Source organism: Macaca nemestrina, chromosome 4 (assembly GCF_043159975.1).
Source record: "Macaca nemestrina isolate mMacNem1 chromosome 4, mMacNem.hap1, whole genome shotgun sequence".
NCBI lineage: Eukaryota > Metazoa > Chordata > Mammalia > Primates > Cercopithecidae > Macaca > Macaca nemestrina.
The window spans coordinates 159,341,782-159,360,562 of NC_092128.1; the positions used below are offsets into that span (position 1 = coordinate 159,341,782).

General features: G+C 36.7%; 1 protein-coding gene across 23 annotated transcripts in view; it reads left to right on the forward strand.

The window, feature by feature from the left end:
• Positions 1-18,098, forward strand: part of LOC105483467 (uncharacterized) — a 573,731-nt gene extending 555,633 nt beyond the window's left edge. For 18 of the 23 annotated variants that reach the window (XR_011622692.1, XR_011622689.1, XR_011622700.1 and 15 more), the window contains one exon: positions 6,410-18,098. The gene's annotated coding sequence lies outside the window, so the exon portion shown is untranslated. The other 5 variants (XR_011622701.1, XR_011622687.1, XR_011622696.1 and 2 more) reach the window with 2 other exon arrangements.
• Positions 18,099-18,781: the final 683 nt, after the last annotated feature.

Here is an 18,781-nt window from a genome sequence, read left to right on the forward strand (position 1 = left end):
TAGACAGTCAGGTAGTAGTCATATCAAAAAACAAAGGAATGCCCCCAAAGAGTTATGAATTGCTGCAGGAGAATTAATGAGATGGAAAATTTCTCAAGGAAAAAGAGCCAAGTATATATAAAGGGGAGAAAAGCATAAAAGGAAGAAAAAAAATAAGGGAAAAGAAAAAATTTTTTAAAACCCCAAGTGCAAAGTGAAAGAGTAAAACAAAAGAAAGGATAAATTAGGAAATGGTGCATTGCATTAAAGCAAATGTATTCTGTTTTCTTTATTCTTATCTTTAACTGGCTTTGCATTTCTCGGGTAGCAAAGCCAAACTGAAAGGATAATTTTGTTTATGTACCCAATTTGCATAATTGTGCAATATAAATTACAATGCTAATTAAGGACAGCCCTTGGGCTTCTGGAATTGGGTCAAAGTGGCTCCCCAAGTGCAGGGAGGTTGGGGCATTGGCTCTGTCCCCTCTCCCACTGCAGGGAAGCTGGGCAACAAAAAAGAACCTCTCTGACAGTGTGTGAAATCTTGTCAGAATTTGTTGAAGACCCAGAACTGTATGTCTCATTCCCAGACTTGGCTTTTAAAATCATTTTTGTGTGATTCCGCAATGAGGCTCTTGAAAGCTAAAATTTCTTCTAAATGTGGTGTTGGTTATCATTTTATGAGTCCCCTCCCATTTTTTTTTTTTTAATTCAGAGAATTTTGGTTGAAACACTGTAGATAACTGCACATGAACCTGGCATGCAATATTTTCTCACTGGACTCTTGCCAGAATTGTCTCAAACCAGTGGATGATATACTCTGCTCAGGCTTTTATGGAGCCAGGGGAAGATGACAAGCTGATTTCTGAGCTTGAGTTAAATCCATGTCCTTAAAACTAACTAAACAATTGTACCATAACTACATCAAATTCAGTTCCAGAGCATTTATTCCCTGCACTGTTCATAATAGAGAATTGAGAGGTATAGAGTTCTTATCATTTTTAGCTTGGGGTTTTCAAGGAAAGACTTACTTCTGAGTTACTGTTGTGAAGGCTGGCATAACTATTTTGGAGGAACCTCTGTTTAGGTCTGTTTTGAAGGTGGTGTTTGGCAAGCCTTTGGTAGCCATTGAAACTTGACCTCAAGCAAGTTGTATGCAAAGTAGAAACAAGCAGCTCTCAATCACTCAAGTACCTGAGGCACTAGTGAGGGAGACCGATTATCCTGTCTCCGTCATCTCTATTCACTTTCCTTTTTCTCCTTCTCCTTTTGAGAAAGTGTAAGCCACTTTTATAAGAGATTTATGATCTACCTTACTTGGGTAACAGCATAACAGTTAAGGCTGCTAGTTGTATACACATGATTTTGACTTTGAAATACCAAGAAGCTCTTTCCACTGGGATAATTATAGGAGTAATTGGAAAATACGTGACCTGTGTTACTTTGTTTGCTAGAGCAATGTTTTCCAAACTCTTTCATGTCCAGATATATGAAAAAACAAAAAGATAACTATGTGATCCTGGGGTGCTATAGTCCGAATATTTTTGTACCCCCTTGGAGGTAAAGATAACCCCCAAGGTAATGGGATGAGAAGGTGGGGCCTTTGGAAGGCAGTTGAATCATATTGGTGGAGTGCTCGTCAATGGAGTAAGTGCCCTTATAAAGGTGGCCTAAAAGAGGCTCCTTGCTCCTTCTGCCGTATGATATTTCAGTGAGAAGACAGCTATTTCTAAAGAAGCGGGCCCTCAGGAAACTTGGAACCTATCGTCCCTTGATCTTGGACTTTCCAACCTCCAGAACTAGGAGGAAAATATTGTGTTGTTTTTAAGCCACCCAGTCTATGGTATAGCAATCTGAATAGACTAAGACATAGGGTAAACTAGAGGAGAATTGGGACTGTGGGCAGGGCCGATCAGGTTCCAAGGTGACTGGATCTGTGGCTCTGACCAACTCAACCTTCAAATTTCCTGAAACTAAGGGGTTGGTATCTCGTGGCATGTCAGTATATCTCGAGCAAGGTCCCACACCGTAATCCATGCAGCAACAATGTTCAAGTGATCATTCGTAAGGAGTCCATGGTCAAACCAGCATGGCGTAAGTTGGGTTAAACACACAGACTTAAACATGTTTATCGCAAGGATTGTGACATTAGCAACCCTTATTTTTACCACTTATTCTCTTTTTCCCTGTGGAACCCACCTCTCTGTGCTCTCGCTTTTCTCCACGTGGTTTGGGTGGAACTAGCCTACCCTTGGCTGTAAAGGAGGGCGCTTGACCTGTTCCGGTCAGTGAGAGTAGCGTATGCCCCAGGCCATAGGGATTGGTTCAGGCTGACAGGAGACTAGAGCATGGCAAATCAGAGTCAGACTCAGGAACACTAGACAAATTTGGGAAATTCTTCGTAGTATTTTTTGAGCAGGTAGATAAAACTACGAATGAATTTTCTAAGTTACTACTGGTATCCAAGATAATATACTTCTCATTTTGCTGAAGCTAGTCTGAATTGGGTATTATTTTCAACTGGAGAAGACTTGATATTTATTTTTATTTCCTAAGATTCAGGCCTAATAGATCATGTTCCTGCTTAAAAGTCTCCAGGACTCACCGTTGCATATGGGATAAAGTCTGAGTAATTGTAACTGATCTATATGTTTTACCTATAATTGCAGTAAATGTGGGGGCGGGTTCTCTCTCACTAGTTTATTGATGAGAGTGTTAGCTAAGAGTAAACAGGGTGGTGAGAGTCTGTAGTCTAGTTAAGTATCCTTTTAATATGTTGGTTGAGGGGTCCTCAACAAACAGATTGCTTTTTGCTCCTAGAGTTGGTCATGCCTTTGGGTAGATTTTTTTTTTCTTTTTTTCTGCAATTGTTCAGGTGGATTTAGTAACTCCAGCCTTTCTTTCTGGCCTATACTTTGGTACTAATTATAAAGGCATAATCTTGACAATGTAGACATTTTAGAGAATACTCCTTCTGATGGTTGTATATGTATTGAGAACAATTACTCTAAAGCAGTGATTCTTAAAGTGTCGTCCCTGTACCAGCAGTATTGCCACCTGGGAAATTGTTAGCGATGTAAAGTCTTGGGCCAAACCTCAGATCCATTGAATCAGAAAATCTGGGGATGATGGCCAGCAATTTGTATTTTAACAAGGTGATTCTCTTGCATGACAGTTTTCAAATGGTTGACAAGAAAGGTCAAAGCCTGGAGAATATCTTGGTTGAGGACTTCCTAAAATCTTCTATCTCATTACCCCAGTATACTTTCCTCATACCTTTTTAATTGCTATTTCACTAGAGTTTTTACTTCTCTCAGGAACTCATCCTATTTAACTGGGTTTTTAGTTTTGCAATTTTATGCCCCCTCTGCATGGATGTCTATTGTCAGGTTCTCACTTTTCTTGATTGTTTTCCTGGAAAATTAAAAGATCAAGTCAACTGGATTTTTATTAGTTCAACTTCCATTATATCTTCTTCAGGGTGGAGTTTAAAATTATCATATATACTTGCTCCCCCCCCCAACTCCTTAGATTTACCATCTTGTTGATTTCAGACTAGTATTTAAATCATATTTCCTAGATAGGCAACTGATGCCATTGTGAGATACAAAATAGTTCATATAACATAGCAAGGGGATATCATTCTAGAATTAAACTCATGTTATAGAAATTTCATCACGAAGGTAAAACACATTTGTACAAATTGAATTTTGACTGTATTTGCATCCCAAGCAGTAGACCAAGACAGACACTGTTTAATCGTTTAGAGCATCAGCTATGAAGTCAGACTTCCTGAGTTCAGATCTAACCCACCACTTGCTGATTATGTGGCCTTGGGCAAACCCTCTGTACCTCAGTTTCTTTTTCTGCCTGAATAAGGAAAATGCTCAGTAAATTTTAGTTAATGTTATAGCTTTTGAGGCAACATTCTGAGAAAGGTGCCTTCACGTAATAGCCAGGCAAGGTTTGTCTAAACTAAAATCGTGTCTGTATAAACACACATAAAGGCTCGTATTTTGAAGACAAAGATAATTGGTTGAGAATGATTAAACCTATACTGGTAAATGAAAATAACAAACAGTTCTTATAAAACTTGCAGTATGTACTCAAACTTAACATAACTTTAATTGATGTGCTATCAGATTTAGTTTAGTTCACATTAACCCAAGCCCAGAAACTTGCACCAATTTTAGCTAAGATAATAGTCTCTGTTATTTCTAATCTACTCTCTTTTTATTTGACTAGAAGTTCTTATTTTCCTTTTCTGAGGGCCTGATTCTCTTCTAACTCCACTTACTCAGATGTTATCATCATGTTTATAAATGGATCAGTCTCCGGTGTTGTTACTTTCATGCCTGTGAGCACATATTATTGTTTGAAAAAAAGTGTTCTAAAGTTTTTAAATAGCTAAAAATTTATGTAAAAATTCTTGCTATACCGCAGCCCAGAAGAGCTATGGCTTTTCTCCACTATGGCTATGATGCCTGCCAGGAATTGTTAGTTGTCCCAGTAATGTCCCTAATACCTGTATGAATAATCTTTGGGTGACTGGGCATAGAATTTTACACTCTACAGCATACTGGCTATATTTGCTTCTTCACAGTTACACCCATCATATACTGTCTGGTCTTAAAAATTCACTTGCATATTACATATATACCTGCATTTGCTTATTTAAAAACTATTAAATGTCAGATACTGTTCTAGGCTTAAGGGTTAAGCAAGCTAGGCTTAAGTAAACTTAACGGTTTACTTAAGTCCCTGCCATTATGATGCTTATATTAACAATGAAATAAACTGTAATCATTCTAGAAGGCAGAAACAGAAAGTTTTCTTGTCGCCTTTTTCTTAGCAGAGCGCTGGAAACATAAGTAGGTGCTTAATAAAGACTCCTGGATTATTGAAATGCATACTATACTTAAACATTAGGAACTCCTGAGGAGCCTGGCTGAAGAAGGAAGCTCAGCAAATGCAGGCTTATGAAGTGGAAGATTATTTGAGCAGCAAATCACTTTAGAGAATACCGAGTAGAACTTTCTTAGGTGAAATAACAGAAAATACCTGTTGTTTTAGTAAGGGAGGAGACCACCCCTCATATTGTCTTATGCTGAATTTCTGCCTCCAAAGAAAAAACAAGTAAAAACTAAAAGACAGAAATGAAATCCACAGGCAGGCAGCCCAGCACCACACCCTGGGCCTGGTAGTTAAAGATCAACCCCTGACCTAATTGGTTCTGTTATCTATAAATTACAGACGTTGTATAGAAAAGCACTGTGAAAATCCCTGTCCTGCTCTGTTCCATTCTAATTACCGGTGCAAGCAGCCCCCAGTCACGTACCCCCTGCTTGCTCAATTGATCATGACCCTCTCACGTGGACCCCCTTAGAGTTGTGAGCCCTTAAAAGGGACAGGAACTGCTCACTCAGGGAACTCAGTTGTTGGAGACATGAGTCTTGCCGAAGCTCCCGGCCGAATAAAGTCCTTCCTTCTTTAACTCAGTGTCTGAGGGGTTTTGTCTGTGGCTTGTCCTGCTACACTAGCAATTAAAACTTAGCTGTACCATACAGTCAATTGACTGTACCAAAATTGACCGTACCATACAGTGTACCCTATAGTATACCCCCTGCCCCTTGCTGACCTAGTGAAGACTTGTGGGAGGTATCGGAAAGAGAACTGGAATTAAGGTGGGAAAATCAAGATCTGTGACTTTAGCCAAATGTCTTGGTTTCACGAAACCCACGTAAAATGGGACATTTTGGGGGATATTGTGAGAATTAAAAGAATAGAATATTTGAAAACACTTTGGTACATTTTTCTAGGCAGGACAGAATTGAGTCTTGGGCAAGGTGTCTTGAGTTAAAATGGTGATGAAAAAAATGAATCATTGAAAGAGAAGGAAGCATCCTAATTTACAGTCATTAAGGACTGCCATGAAATTCCACCCCATGAAACTCTGAAATGGGTGTATATACCTTCAGGAATGTGTAGCTTGATCATCAAGAGATTCCAGTATACTGCCACAACACACTTTTATAGTTTAGACCATGATCGTGTGGTGGAGATAGTTAAAAATATTTAATCTCTCTTATTCTCAAATAATGAGTATAGGAAACAAATAAGAATTTAAATATTTCTGAAGATCATTGTGAAAATGTCTAGCATATTTTGTAAACAACAATTTCTTGGATTATTAGATACTTTGCTGTTTGCTTTTCAGTAGGCACAAACATATTGTGAGATGTTCTGTATTTATGAAGTTACAATAAACTGTGAAAATAACAGAATGCATTCTGGGTAAGCTAAAGCAGTAGTCCAAATATTTCATTAATATTCAGATCCATACTTTGTGTTGTATTCTTATTCAAAAATATATTTTAAAATATTATTGTAAGTACGTTTCTTATTGCCACTTTTTAATTTTCATTTGTAGGTTGTGGAAAATGCACTAGAATCAACAAACATGGGGACAAATTCAACTCGGATATCAAGTCTTCAGAGAAGTTTTTCCTGCCTTTCTCTCCCTGTAGAATTAAGTATTCTTCCACTGTGACACCATCTAACTTGTGCTCACATCTTCCTCTATTGTAGTTATGTGTTCACACGCCTGTTTTTTTGTACCAGGTTCTCCCAAAGGGAGACATTTAGTCTTACTCTTCTTGGTAACTTTAGCACAGACCTGGCAGATTGTTGATGCTCAACAAATGTTTATTGACTCAGATACGTTCAATTGAACATTGACTTTTGATCAACTCTGGGAAAAGTCTGCAAAGCTAGTGAGGACATTCAGAAATTCATTTCATTTCAATCTTAACTAAATAAATTATTGAAGTCTCAGAACTTCTCAGTACTTATGTGTCTCAGATTTAGACACATAGAAACTTGGGTAAATAACATCTATATTGTTATATTCCTCAAAAAAGTTTATCTTTTCATGAAATGAATCTACTGAGGATATTTATAGAAGCTGAATGTAAGTGAGCAGAATAAAGTGGCGTGTGTGTGTGTATGTGTGTGTATGTAATTTGAAGAGTAGGTGGGAGAAGGTTGTGATAGGATAGCAGATCTTGATTATAATAGTCACTAGCTATAACAGACACTGACTGATGCCTTTCCAATATCCACATCCCTTTTCTTTCTTTCTTTCTTTTTTTTTTTTTTTTTTTTTTTTTTTTTTGGAACAGAGTCTCGCTCTGTCCCCCAGGCTGAAATGCAATGGCACGATCTCGGCTTACTGCATCCTCTGCCTCCCAGGTTCAAGCAATTCTCGTGCCTCAGCCTCCCGAGTAGCTGGGATTACAGGCTCCTGCCACCACGCCCAGCTAATTTTTGTATTTTTAGTAGCAGTGGGGTTTTGCCATGTTGGCCAGGCTGGTCTTGAACTCCTGACCTCAGGTGATCCACCTGCCTCAGCCTCCCAAAGTGCTGGGATTACAGGCATGAGCCACCGTGTCTGGCTCCCTTTTCTTACTTAATGGCTGTGCCAATTAACTAGAAATGTATCAAGTTAAAAACCTTCCTTCAGTAGCTTCCAATACAAATAAAGGTACCCATGTAATCCCAGTCTGGCCAACATTAAAATTGACGGAAGACTGTGGTTGGGGCTTCAAGGAAAGCGTTATAGAAAGATAAACTGACTGGATTTGTCCCTTAGTTCACTGGTCCCCAACCTTTTTGGCACCAAGAGACCAGTTTGTGGAAGACAGTTTTTTCCATGGACCAGGAGGGTGCTGGGGGATGGTTTTGGGATGAAACTGTTTCACCTCAGATATCATCAGGCCTTAGATTCTCATAAGGAGCATGCAACCTAGATACCTTACATGTGCAGTTCACAATAGGGTTCGTGCTCCTATGAGAATCTAATGCCACTGCTGATCTGACAGGAGGCAGAGCTCAGGCAGTAGTGCTCGCTGGTTCCGCTGCTCGCCTCCTGCTGTGCAGCCCAGTTCCTAACAGGCCACAGACCAGTAATGGTTTGCAGCCCAGGGTTTGGGGGCCCCTGTCTTAGTTCCTTTGCCTTCCTCCCAGATGGATGCCTGGAGGAACGATCATCCCACAATTGTGAAAATTAAAGCCACATTTTAGAGTTGGTTTCAATTGTAATACAGAAGAAATCTGGACCTTGATGACATTTGAGCTAGAGTACTAATCTTGATCTTCCTATTCATGAGCTTGTTGCAAGAGACAGATAAATCTTTTACTGATTTAACTCATTGTTGAGATTTCTTGGAACTAAACGTAGTCCTAATACATTTTTTCTTCCCCAGGAAAATGGTAGATCATGACTTTTCAAATCTAATAAAACTCGTGTAGCTAAAACCACTCTGCTGAAACAATTCCATCTCAGCCCATGGTACAAGGGATTTTCCTGGATGAAAAATGGTGTCTGATCATTTTGTTGATTTCTTTGTTGGTTTTTCCTGAAACCTAGGGTTAAAGAATCCAGGAAAGTTGTCTTAGATAGAGATATAATTTCTGTGGACATCAACTGATAAATGCAATTACAGTTTGTATGCCTAGGTTTGGCAAAAATCATATGAGCAACATCCCTCACATAATATTGTTCTAATTAAATTTTATTTCTTTCTTGGTATGAAACATGCTGCAGAAGCACAATCAATGAACACTGGACAGTTTCCTTAAATCTTGCTCTTCGTCCTATTTATATAATTTATTGTGTCAGTGGTTCTCAAGTGGTATGCTCCTGCAACTCAGCATCTGAAAATCCTTCCCAGATGTGCTGAAAAATTTTCATTAATTTGTATATTCTGTTTTATTTTTATAACCAAGTACACATGCTTGTGACTGGAAAACACCCCTCATTTAATCCCAGGGGAATATTTGGGCTTGATTCATGCCCTGCTCACTCCACCCCATTATTCAAATAGAGATCACTGAAGAAATCCCTGCCCTATAAATTTAGCTGATCCAAAAACAAAATGGAAAATTCATTATTTTAAAGGTTTCTACAAGATCTTTGTACCACTCCATTTTTTTTTCCTATTAAGAATTATATGATTCTAAAATAAGTTCCAACCCTAAGTATCAAAACTGGAACACAACTTTAAAACAGGAAGTGATTATCTCTACAGTGGTATTTAATACAGAGGTGATAGCTCTGGTTAGTGAATTTCAGGACTAGAAATCAGGCCTGCTGCCTCTTATCTTAGAGGAGGTACAATAAGAAGAGGATTAGAACTACTGTATATATTAACAAGAAGAACTCTCTATTATGTTCAGCTATGATTATATATGGTATTATGTTTCTTTTTATGAACTACAGTTCACTGTCTTTAAACATAATGTTTGCCCAAGGTGGGGGTGGGTGTGTGTCTGTGTGTATATGCATGTGTGCACATATGTGTATGTATATTTGATTCATTCATTCTGACCTACTGAATTTACTGAAGCAATGAAAAGAAATACCTTGAACTGAGGGACCTGGCTTAACTCAACATCTGTACCATCTACCTTTGAGTATACATTCCTTTACTATGAAACATGGAACCTAAAACTAAAATTGCATTTGCTAAACTACTTTGGGTGAGATTAGCTTTGGTCAATTAGATGTTCTTGTGTAACATTTAGAAGGTGATAGTAAGGCAAAGGTCATGTGACTGGCTGAATTTATGTTCAATGATCTTTATTGGGGTACACTTTGTATATAATAATAAATAATGCACACATTTAAAGTGTACAATTTGATGAGTTCTGACAAACTTACGTGCATGTATAACCAGCATCAATATCAAGATACATAATGATCCCCTCATTCCGGAATAGTCTCTTGTGTTCTTTCCAGCCAATGCCCCACCCCTGGATTCTGGCAACAATTGATCTGCTTTTTATTACCATGGATCATATTTGTCTTTCCTAGCGATACAAATAAATGAAATAACGTAGTGTGTCCTCTTTAACTTTGGCTTGTTTCTCTCAGCACACTATTTCTGAAATTTGTCCATACCGTTGATATGGCAGACAGAATTTTAAGGTGGTTCCTAAAATTCTTGCCTCCTGGTGTATATATAATTTTCTCTCAGTTTTCCACTGAACACTAATCTAGGTGCCATTGTAAAGGGATTTTTCTAGTGTAATTAAAGTCCCTAATAAGTTTGTTTTAAGTTAGAAAAATTTTCCTGGGTGAGCTTGAGTTAAGTGAGTGACCTACGCATGTGAGTCTTTAGAAAAAAATTAAGAGAGATTTGAAGCATAGACAAAATTCTGTTGGCTTTTAAAAGAAAACTTCCACGTGATAGAGAAAGCCCAGATGTTAGGGAACACCAGGTTACCTCTACATTGACAGCCAGCAAAAAAGCTAAGACCTCAGTCTTATTATCATAAAGAATTGAATTCTGTCAACAGCCAGATGACCTTAGAGGAGGACCCTGAGCCTCAGATGAGATCACGACCCTGGCCAATACCTTAAATTCAGCCTGGTGAGATATGGACAGAGAACTCAGCTATGCCGTGTTCAGATTTCTCACCTGTAGAGCGGTGAATTAATAAGTGAACATTATTTGAACCTGCTAAGTTTGTGGTGATTTGTTACACACCAAGAGAAAACATATACTGTATATATCATTAGATTTTTCCTTTATATTGGTGAGTATATTTGTTATAACTTCCTAACAAATCGACAATAATTAAATGTCTTAAGACAACACATATTTATTACCTCATAGTTTCTGTGGGTCAGAAATCTGGGCATGGTTTATGTAAGTTCTTTGATTTAAAGTTGTAGGTAAACCTGTAAACAAGGAAGCAGTCAAGACCGAGGTCTCATCTGAAAGTCAACTCGGGATGGGTCTGGTTCCAGCCTCACTTAACATAACAGTTGGCAGGATTCAGTTGCACTTGGGTAGTTGGATTGATGGCCTGAGATAATTACGTAGCTATTAGCTAGATTTCACCCTCAGTTTGTTGCCATGTGGCACTCCCCAAGGTGTCAATTTACTTCATCAAAACCAGCAAGGGAGAGAATCCGCTAGCAAGATGCTACAATCTCTAGTAATGTAGCTACAGAAATGACATCACCTTAGCAATGGGATATTTTATTGATTAGAAAGAAATTACTCAACAGGAGGGGATTACACAATGTAGTGAATACCAGGAAGCTGAGATCAGAAGGAGCTAGTTTAGAAGTTGCCTACCACAGTGAGTAGTGTTCTATTACCTGAATATACCAGAATGTCTGTATCCACTCAACGGGGCATAGACATTTGTGTTCATTCAAGATGCAGACTATTATTATTTGAACAATAAAAGTTACTATGAACATGTAAGTATAAGCTTCTGTGTGGGCATGTTTCATTTGTTTTGAGTGCAATTGCTGGGTCACATAGAAAATGCATGTTTAATCTTACAAGAAACTGCTTAAAATGCTTTACAAAGTGATTTTACCATTTTACACTTCCAGCAATGTCTAGCAATATATCATAGATCTAGTGGTTTCATATCTCCACAAACACTTGATATTGTCACTCAGTTTAATTGTAGCTCTTTAGATAGGCTTCTAATGGTACTCGTTATGATTTTAATATGCATTTCCCTAATGCTTATTAGGGACTAATTATGTTAAGCATCTTTTCATGTATTTAGAGGCCATTTCTGTATCTTTTTTTGTAAAATATCTGTTTAAGTAGCTTGCCCATTTGGATCGCTTTACATTTTATTATAGAGTCATAAGAGTTCTTTATATATTCTGAATATAACTCTTTTATCAGACATACATGTATATATATCAAATATTTTTTTCCAAGTTTGTGGCTTGTGTTTTTACTTTTTATACTGTTTATTGAACAGTAGATTTTAGATTCATTTTATCCATTCTTCTGTTATGATCGATACTTTTTGAACTACCTGTGAAAATATTGCTATGTAAAAATAAAAAATATATTTTCATCCTGAGTTTCATAATTAGCTTTCACTCATGTCTGTGATTCATTCTGAGTTGTTTTCTTGTATAGTTTAAAGTCAGAGTGGGTATTTGTTTGCTTATATATGTATAGATATTTCTAATTATTTCTAGCACCATTTATTAAAAAGTCTCTTTTTTTACCCATTGCATTATTTTGTTTAAATTATTATGACTAAAATCAAATTACCAAATACACATGGTCTATTTTGAACTATTTATTCTGTTTCATTGATTTTTATGTGTTCCTTTTCTCCAATATGATTGTCTTAATTACTGTAAATTTGTTGGAAATATGGGAGTCAAATTTAAGGATTTTAATTTTGTCCTCTTATCAAGTTGTTTTGGCTCTTCTAGGTCCTTTGCATTTTCCTGTAACATTTGGAATTAGATGGTCAATATTTCCCTGAAATAAAGCCTGCTGGGATTTTTAACAGGATTGTATGGAATCTATAAATCAATTTAGTGAGAATTAATAACTTACATTAATTAGTCTAATTGATGAACATAGTATCATCTTCCATTTATTTAGGTCTTTGACTTCTCAGAAATATTTTATAGTTTTCAGTGTGTAGGTCTGGAAGTTCACAAAATTCTAAGTGTTTTATGGTTTTGACTGTAATTGTAAATACCTCCCATTGTTAATTGTTAGTATACAGAAATACAATAAATTTTATAGTAATTTTGTCTTATGCAATCTTCTATACTCACTTCTTTCCAATAGTTTTATGTGGAATTCTTAGAAGCTTCCACTTATATCATCATGTCATTTGGTAATTAAAACAATTTTACATCCTTAATCTGTATGTCTTTTTTAAAATTTTGCTTTATTGCACTTCAGTACAATGTTGAATAGGAGTGTTGAACACTGATTCTTCCCTTATTCCTAATGCTGAGGAGAAAAGTCTTTCATTTTAAGTGTGATGTTAACTGTAACTTTTTATAGGTGCCTTTCATTGGATTGAGAATGTTCCTTTTTATCGCTCGTTTACCGATATGTTTTTATCAAAAATGGAATTTTGTCAAATGCTTTTTCTGGAATGGTGTGATGGTTCTTTTTCTGTTAATGTGGTGAATTATAATGATCGATATTCAAGTTAAACAGTGCATTCCTGGAAAAGCCCTATAGGGTTATGATATACTCCCTTTTAAAAGATTTGCGGGATTAATTTGCTAATATTTGTTCAGGATTTTGTGTCTAAATTCACGAGAAATATTTGTCTATACTTTTCTTGTAATATCATTTTAAATCAGGGAAATGCTGGCCTCATAAAATGAATTAAAGAATGCTCCACTCTCCTATAATTTTCTGGAACAGTTTGCATAGGACTGGTATTATTTTTCCTTAAAAGTGTGATAAAATTCACCAGTGAAGCCATCTGATCTGAGGATTTCTTTGTGGAATCATTTAAAATTATAATTCCAATTTTTAAATTGGAATTTTAAATTGAATTTAACTCAGATTTTCTATTTCTATTTCTTTTTGAGTCAGCTGGGTTTTTTTTTTCTGTTTAAGCAATTTGTTCATTTAATTTAATTTTTCCAACATATTGACTCAAAGCTGGTTATAGTATGCTCTTACTGTCCTTTTAATGTTAGCAGAATTTAAATTGATATGTCCCCCCTTTTTTTCATTTCTGATATTGTGAACATTTCTTCCCATGCATACTCAGTGTATTTTTTCTTTGTATTTGTCCTGCTTAGGGTTCATTGTGATTTTGTATATTTAAATTTTTCTTAAATTTGGACAAATTTTTCATTTTACCTGCAGATATTCGCTCTGCCACCCCTTATTTCTGGGCCTTAAATTATATAGCCTTTACACTGCTCAGTGTTGTCTCACAGCTCACAGAAATGCATTTCAAATTTTTTCACTCTCTCTCTGTCTTTCATTTTAGGTAGTTTTTATTGATAGTCTTCAAAAGTTCACTAATATTTTCTTTTGCAGTAAAGTTTACTAAGAGTTTTTGTCTGTAGTATCTAATCCCGTGTGGTGAACTTTTCATGCAAGATATTCTAGTTTTTATTTCTAGATAATCTAGTTTATTCTTTTTAAATTTCTTCTATCTATTAACATCATGTTTTCTTTACATAATTGAATAACACTATAACGGCTATTTTAATATCCTTGCCTTCTAATTTCATCACCTCTACCATTCATTGTTCTGTTTCTGTCGCCTAGTTTGTCTCCTCATTATGTGTCTCATTTTTCTATTTCTTAACATGCTTAATAATTTTTGGCTGGATGTTGGATGTGTGAATTTTACTGTGGTGATGGTCAGTCATAGTCATTTTTGTCCTCCATTGAAACCTAGTGAGTGGCCTTTGTTCTAGAAGGCACTTAAGATACCTGCATTTCATCTTGCTCTTTTTTGAGGTTTGTTTTTACTTTTTTTTTGATATGGCTGCAGCAGCCCTTATTCTAGGTATAATTGAACTCCACTACTAAAGATGGATTTTTTTAACATCTGTATTAAATTTTCAGAGTGATCAATGAGGATGCTCCACTCTGACTGGAATAAACCCAAGGATCCCCAGCCCTGTGTGAGCTCTAGGAACTGCTCACCTCACAACTCTCAGCCAATTTCTGCTTATTCTCATGGGGTTTTATCCTATCCAGATATATCTCACAGCTAAGTCTCAAGGGGTCCTCATTAAGATTTCTGCTGTTCTTTCTCTGTATGACTCCTTCCTCTTTGAAACTCAGATTTTTATTCCATATATGGTTGTATTCTGGGATTCCAGGTAGACATATCTTTTGGGGCCACAGTTCAACCTACTATAACACCTAATGAAAAATGTCATTTAGTATGGACCTCTTAAATTTCACGTTACAAGCTACAGAGAAACTGTGACTGTGAAATTCAACTTTTCAGGAAGTGACTATAATATCCTGAAATCAAACATATCTCTGTCTTCAAATGCTTTTACTAGATTCCTTGTACACAGATTTATGTGGTATACTATAATCGTCACAAAAGAATGACACAATACTCTCTTTCAGTATGTTTACTGTTTTTCCAGGAAGATAAGTCATGAATATACCAAAAAAAAAAAAAAAACCCCAGTTCAAGAGAGCAAATTAATAGACATCCAAAGGCAGTAATTGAGGGGTTTAAAATAGGTGAGTGCATAAGTTTAGAGAAGAAAGCTATCTGAGGTCTGGATTCAATTGAAAAGGTTTCATAAATAATAGGGAGCTAGAGAAGGAGGTTGGAGAATAAAGAATGGAATGGACCACATTCCAGAAAGGAAAAAGGAGGAAAACCACAGTGAACTAAGGGTTGAGGTAGGCAAGGGACTGGTGCTCAAGAGGAAGAGGTGGAAAATTTAGTAATTCGAGAGTAAACCATGAATTAAATGTAGAATGAGAGCTTGACTTTTATTCTACAATAAGTAAAAATCCACTGATTTTTGAAACATGGGTTATGAGTGAGCTTATCTTTTCTAGCTTATTTTTTCTACTCTCTCTCTTCTCCCATTTTATTCCAGGATAGTCTTTCCAAAACTCTACTCTGCACATCAAAAATTCCTTCCAATTTTTTTTTTATTTCTTCAGCTCCTCCCTCAAACTCATTATTTTCTCCCATCTTTTCCTCTAAACTATTTTTCTGAAAATTGTCCTAGAGCTTCTTTTGTCATTTTGATGTGCATATTTACAAACAAGTGGGCCTTACACAAAAGTACAATCACCTGCTAGGCACTTTTTTACACTTAAACCTACAGTCTATTTAGATGTTGATTATAGTTGAATATTCCTTAGATTAATAGCTGAGGTTTCTATATTTTATACAGATTTAATCCTACTGTAATGACATGCAAAGCAGATTTAAGTTCATATTTAGCAGGGATCTGTTCAAAATGTGAATGAAATTCTGTCTGAGCTGGAACCATGTTGTGCAGAGCCTGTGGTTCTTTGCTGGTGAGGCCCTTAACCCCTCTGGCTACAGAGTTATTTTTCTTTGGCACCCAAAGGTGGAGCAGGGACAGATGTTGAAGGGGACAGCAGTTCAAACATGCTGTTCTATCATGTAAATATTCTCTAAGCACCAGTGCTGGAATATTACTCTCAGCAGTTTATTAGTTCATAGGAAAAATACAAGTACATGTGGAAATAAACATTGCAGGCAAAGTTGCTTTTAATAGTGTATCTAGTCTTAATATTCCCAATTTAGTCATTTCTGGAAATGAACACAAATGAAGATTACAAGCTCGTTGCTGTATCTTTACAATGATTATTTCTAATACAATGAAAACAGATTGACAGCATAATCTACAGAGTAAGCTGTGGTTGGTTGTACATTTCCATTTCCCTTTCTGTGTCTTTTCCACCATAAATCACCTGACTACAAATAGCCAACTATCATAGACACGCTTTGTTTTCCAAACCTTGCACATTTTGAGTAGAGCACTTTAAAATGTCCCACATTGTAGAGCATAGCATGGCATAAGCCTCAGAAGAAATGCGACAGCATCAGTTGGTTGCAATCGGAAAACCATCCCAGAGCCACGATGAATAGAGAAAAGACAGAGACAGAATTAAAAATGTTGTAGACTTGCTAGACAAACCTTTTCTGAAATGTCTTCTCACCTTTCAAACAACACAAAGCTGTAGAGAAAAGGATGAGTGGCCTCTGATTCTGGATAAAGAAGAAGAATATTGTAGCTACTTTACACCAAAGTCATCCACATCCCTCCAATACCCAATCCTTCCTAAACGGTAACTAAACATATCCTTTAACAGTAAACTTGCTCCTAGATGGACTCATCTTCCACTTCACTCCCACAAATGTCAGAAAGGATTCTAAGGTTCTGAGGAAGAAAACTTATAACAAAAGGTAAAGGGTATTAGAGTTGCTGAGCCTAGAGAAAGGCAGAAAAAGCACAGGTGTAAGAATAGCCTTAGTATTGCATCTCGGCCTTTTGGCTAAGATCAAGTGAAGAATAGCCTTAGTATGTGAAGGAGCAAGCCGCTTATTCCCATGAGGATGAAAATTGTGTCTAAATTGATCTTGCCTCTGGCATGAATTTTAAAGACTGATACTTTTACGAATGTGGCTGCTGCTATTATGACTTAGCTGATGCATGTATAGAATAAAGGGTTTAGGTTCGACAGTTTAAATAATTTGTAGATTTTAGACTTTACAACAGGATTGTCAATTTGTTTCTGCAAAGGGACAGATAGTACATATTTTATGCTTTGGGGGCCATAGTCTGTCACCAGCACAGAAATGATATCGGAGCTGGAAGACAGCAATAGAGCATGGGCGTAGCAGGTTTCTGCAGACCACACATTGCAAATCCTGCTCTAAATTATTAACATTAGTTGCTAGAACGGAGCCAAAACATCGTTTTGGAGAAGTGGCTGATGTGGAGGTTTATTGACAAAGGGGAAGGCTAAACTCCAACTCCCATAGCTCCTATTAGTAAACATCTTTCTAAGAAAATAGTTCACTTGCAACGCAAAGGGAGCATCAGTGCATATTCCATAGGCCTCCTTCCAACTACACTGCTGCCCTCATGCTCCACCCCACAGCAGTATTGCAACTTGCATGGCACACAAAGATACAGAGGGTGTTTACTTAACAAAGGGAATCATTTAAGTGTCCTTTCTGCATGTTGGGGATATTGCTTCTCACAGCCAAATCAAAAGATTTTAACAGTTTCAATAAAATTGAATTTTAGTAGTGACATTACCTCAGTGGTGCTCAAGTAGGGTTTGATTTTGCCCCACAGGTGATGTTTGAAAACACCTGGAGATATAACTCCAAAATTGTCATAGCTTGGAAGGGGTTGTTACTGGCATCCTTTGGGAAGAGAGCAGGAGCTAAGATGTCTAGCGGGCATAGGTGCTGCTAAACATCCTACAGTGCACAAGGCATCTCCCCACAGCAAGGACTTATCCAATCCAAAATGTCAATAGTGTTGAGGTTGAGAAGCCCTCCAGTAGTACTTTAATAAGTTCTTCCTTTTGTGAAAATAATTACAACATAAAACATAAATTCATTTTTGGGAGGAATCTTGAGAGCCATCACTTCACAGAAGTTTTCAGATCAAAAGTCTTCCAAATAGTTTGCAGAAGGAACTCCCATGTAAATATTTTGCTTTTTGCAAATTAATACAGGAAGTAAAAGGAAGTCTCATATTTAAAGATCCGAATGCAGTATCTTTGAGAATATGAATTAAAATTACTGCTTTGAATAAAGGTGCTTGAATTCAGGTGTTTTGCAGTTTAATTTCTCTAATCCTGGCGTTGGATATAAAATACAGATATATTTAGTTTTTCTATTATGAGCATGATACAGTCTGGAATTATATCACGCCTGAGCAATAACTTACCAGATTAATGCTGAGAACTGGAACTATGTAAGAGAGAAGGCTTAAAGTACATGATAAAATAGAAGCAATGCTTTTGTAGAGTTGGAAAGAGATTAGTGGAGACTTGGAACTGCCTAAGAACTGTATGTTTTTATGTAGGGAAAGTGGTAGCTAAGATGCAGTTGAGGCTGGGCTGACAGAATCAGGTCAAAGTGTTCTGCTCCATTTTGTTGTGTCTTAATATGGAGTTACTCAGATGAAGTTAAATCTGTGTAAGTCCTGAGTCTGGATAAAGGAAAAACATTTCTGTGAACAAACGGAGTTCCCTCTAGTAGTTAAGTTTAGTCACATATATTAATCAAGGTTACCCCAAATGATCAGAAGTTATTAAAACTTATCAAAGCCTCCAAATTATCTAATGACTACGGAGTTAGGGGGCAGAAACCAACCAATAAATTCTACACTTAAAAAAAATCAACCAAGCCGGTCATTTGTGGAAATAAAAATGAAATTCCTGCTACTAGCTTATTTATTTTAATGTAAAAATTAACTTTTTACTTTAGAGTAAACTTA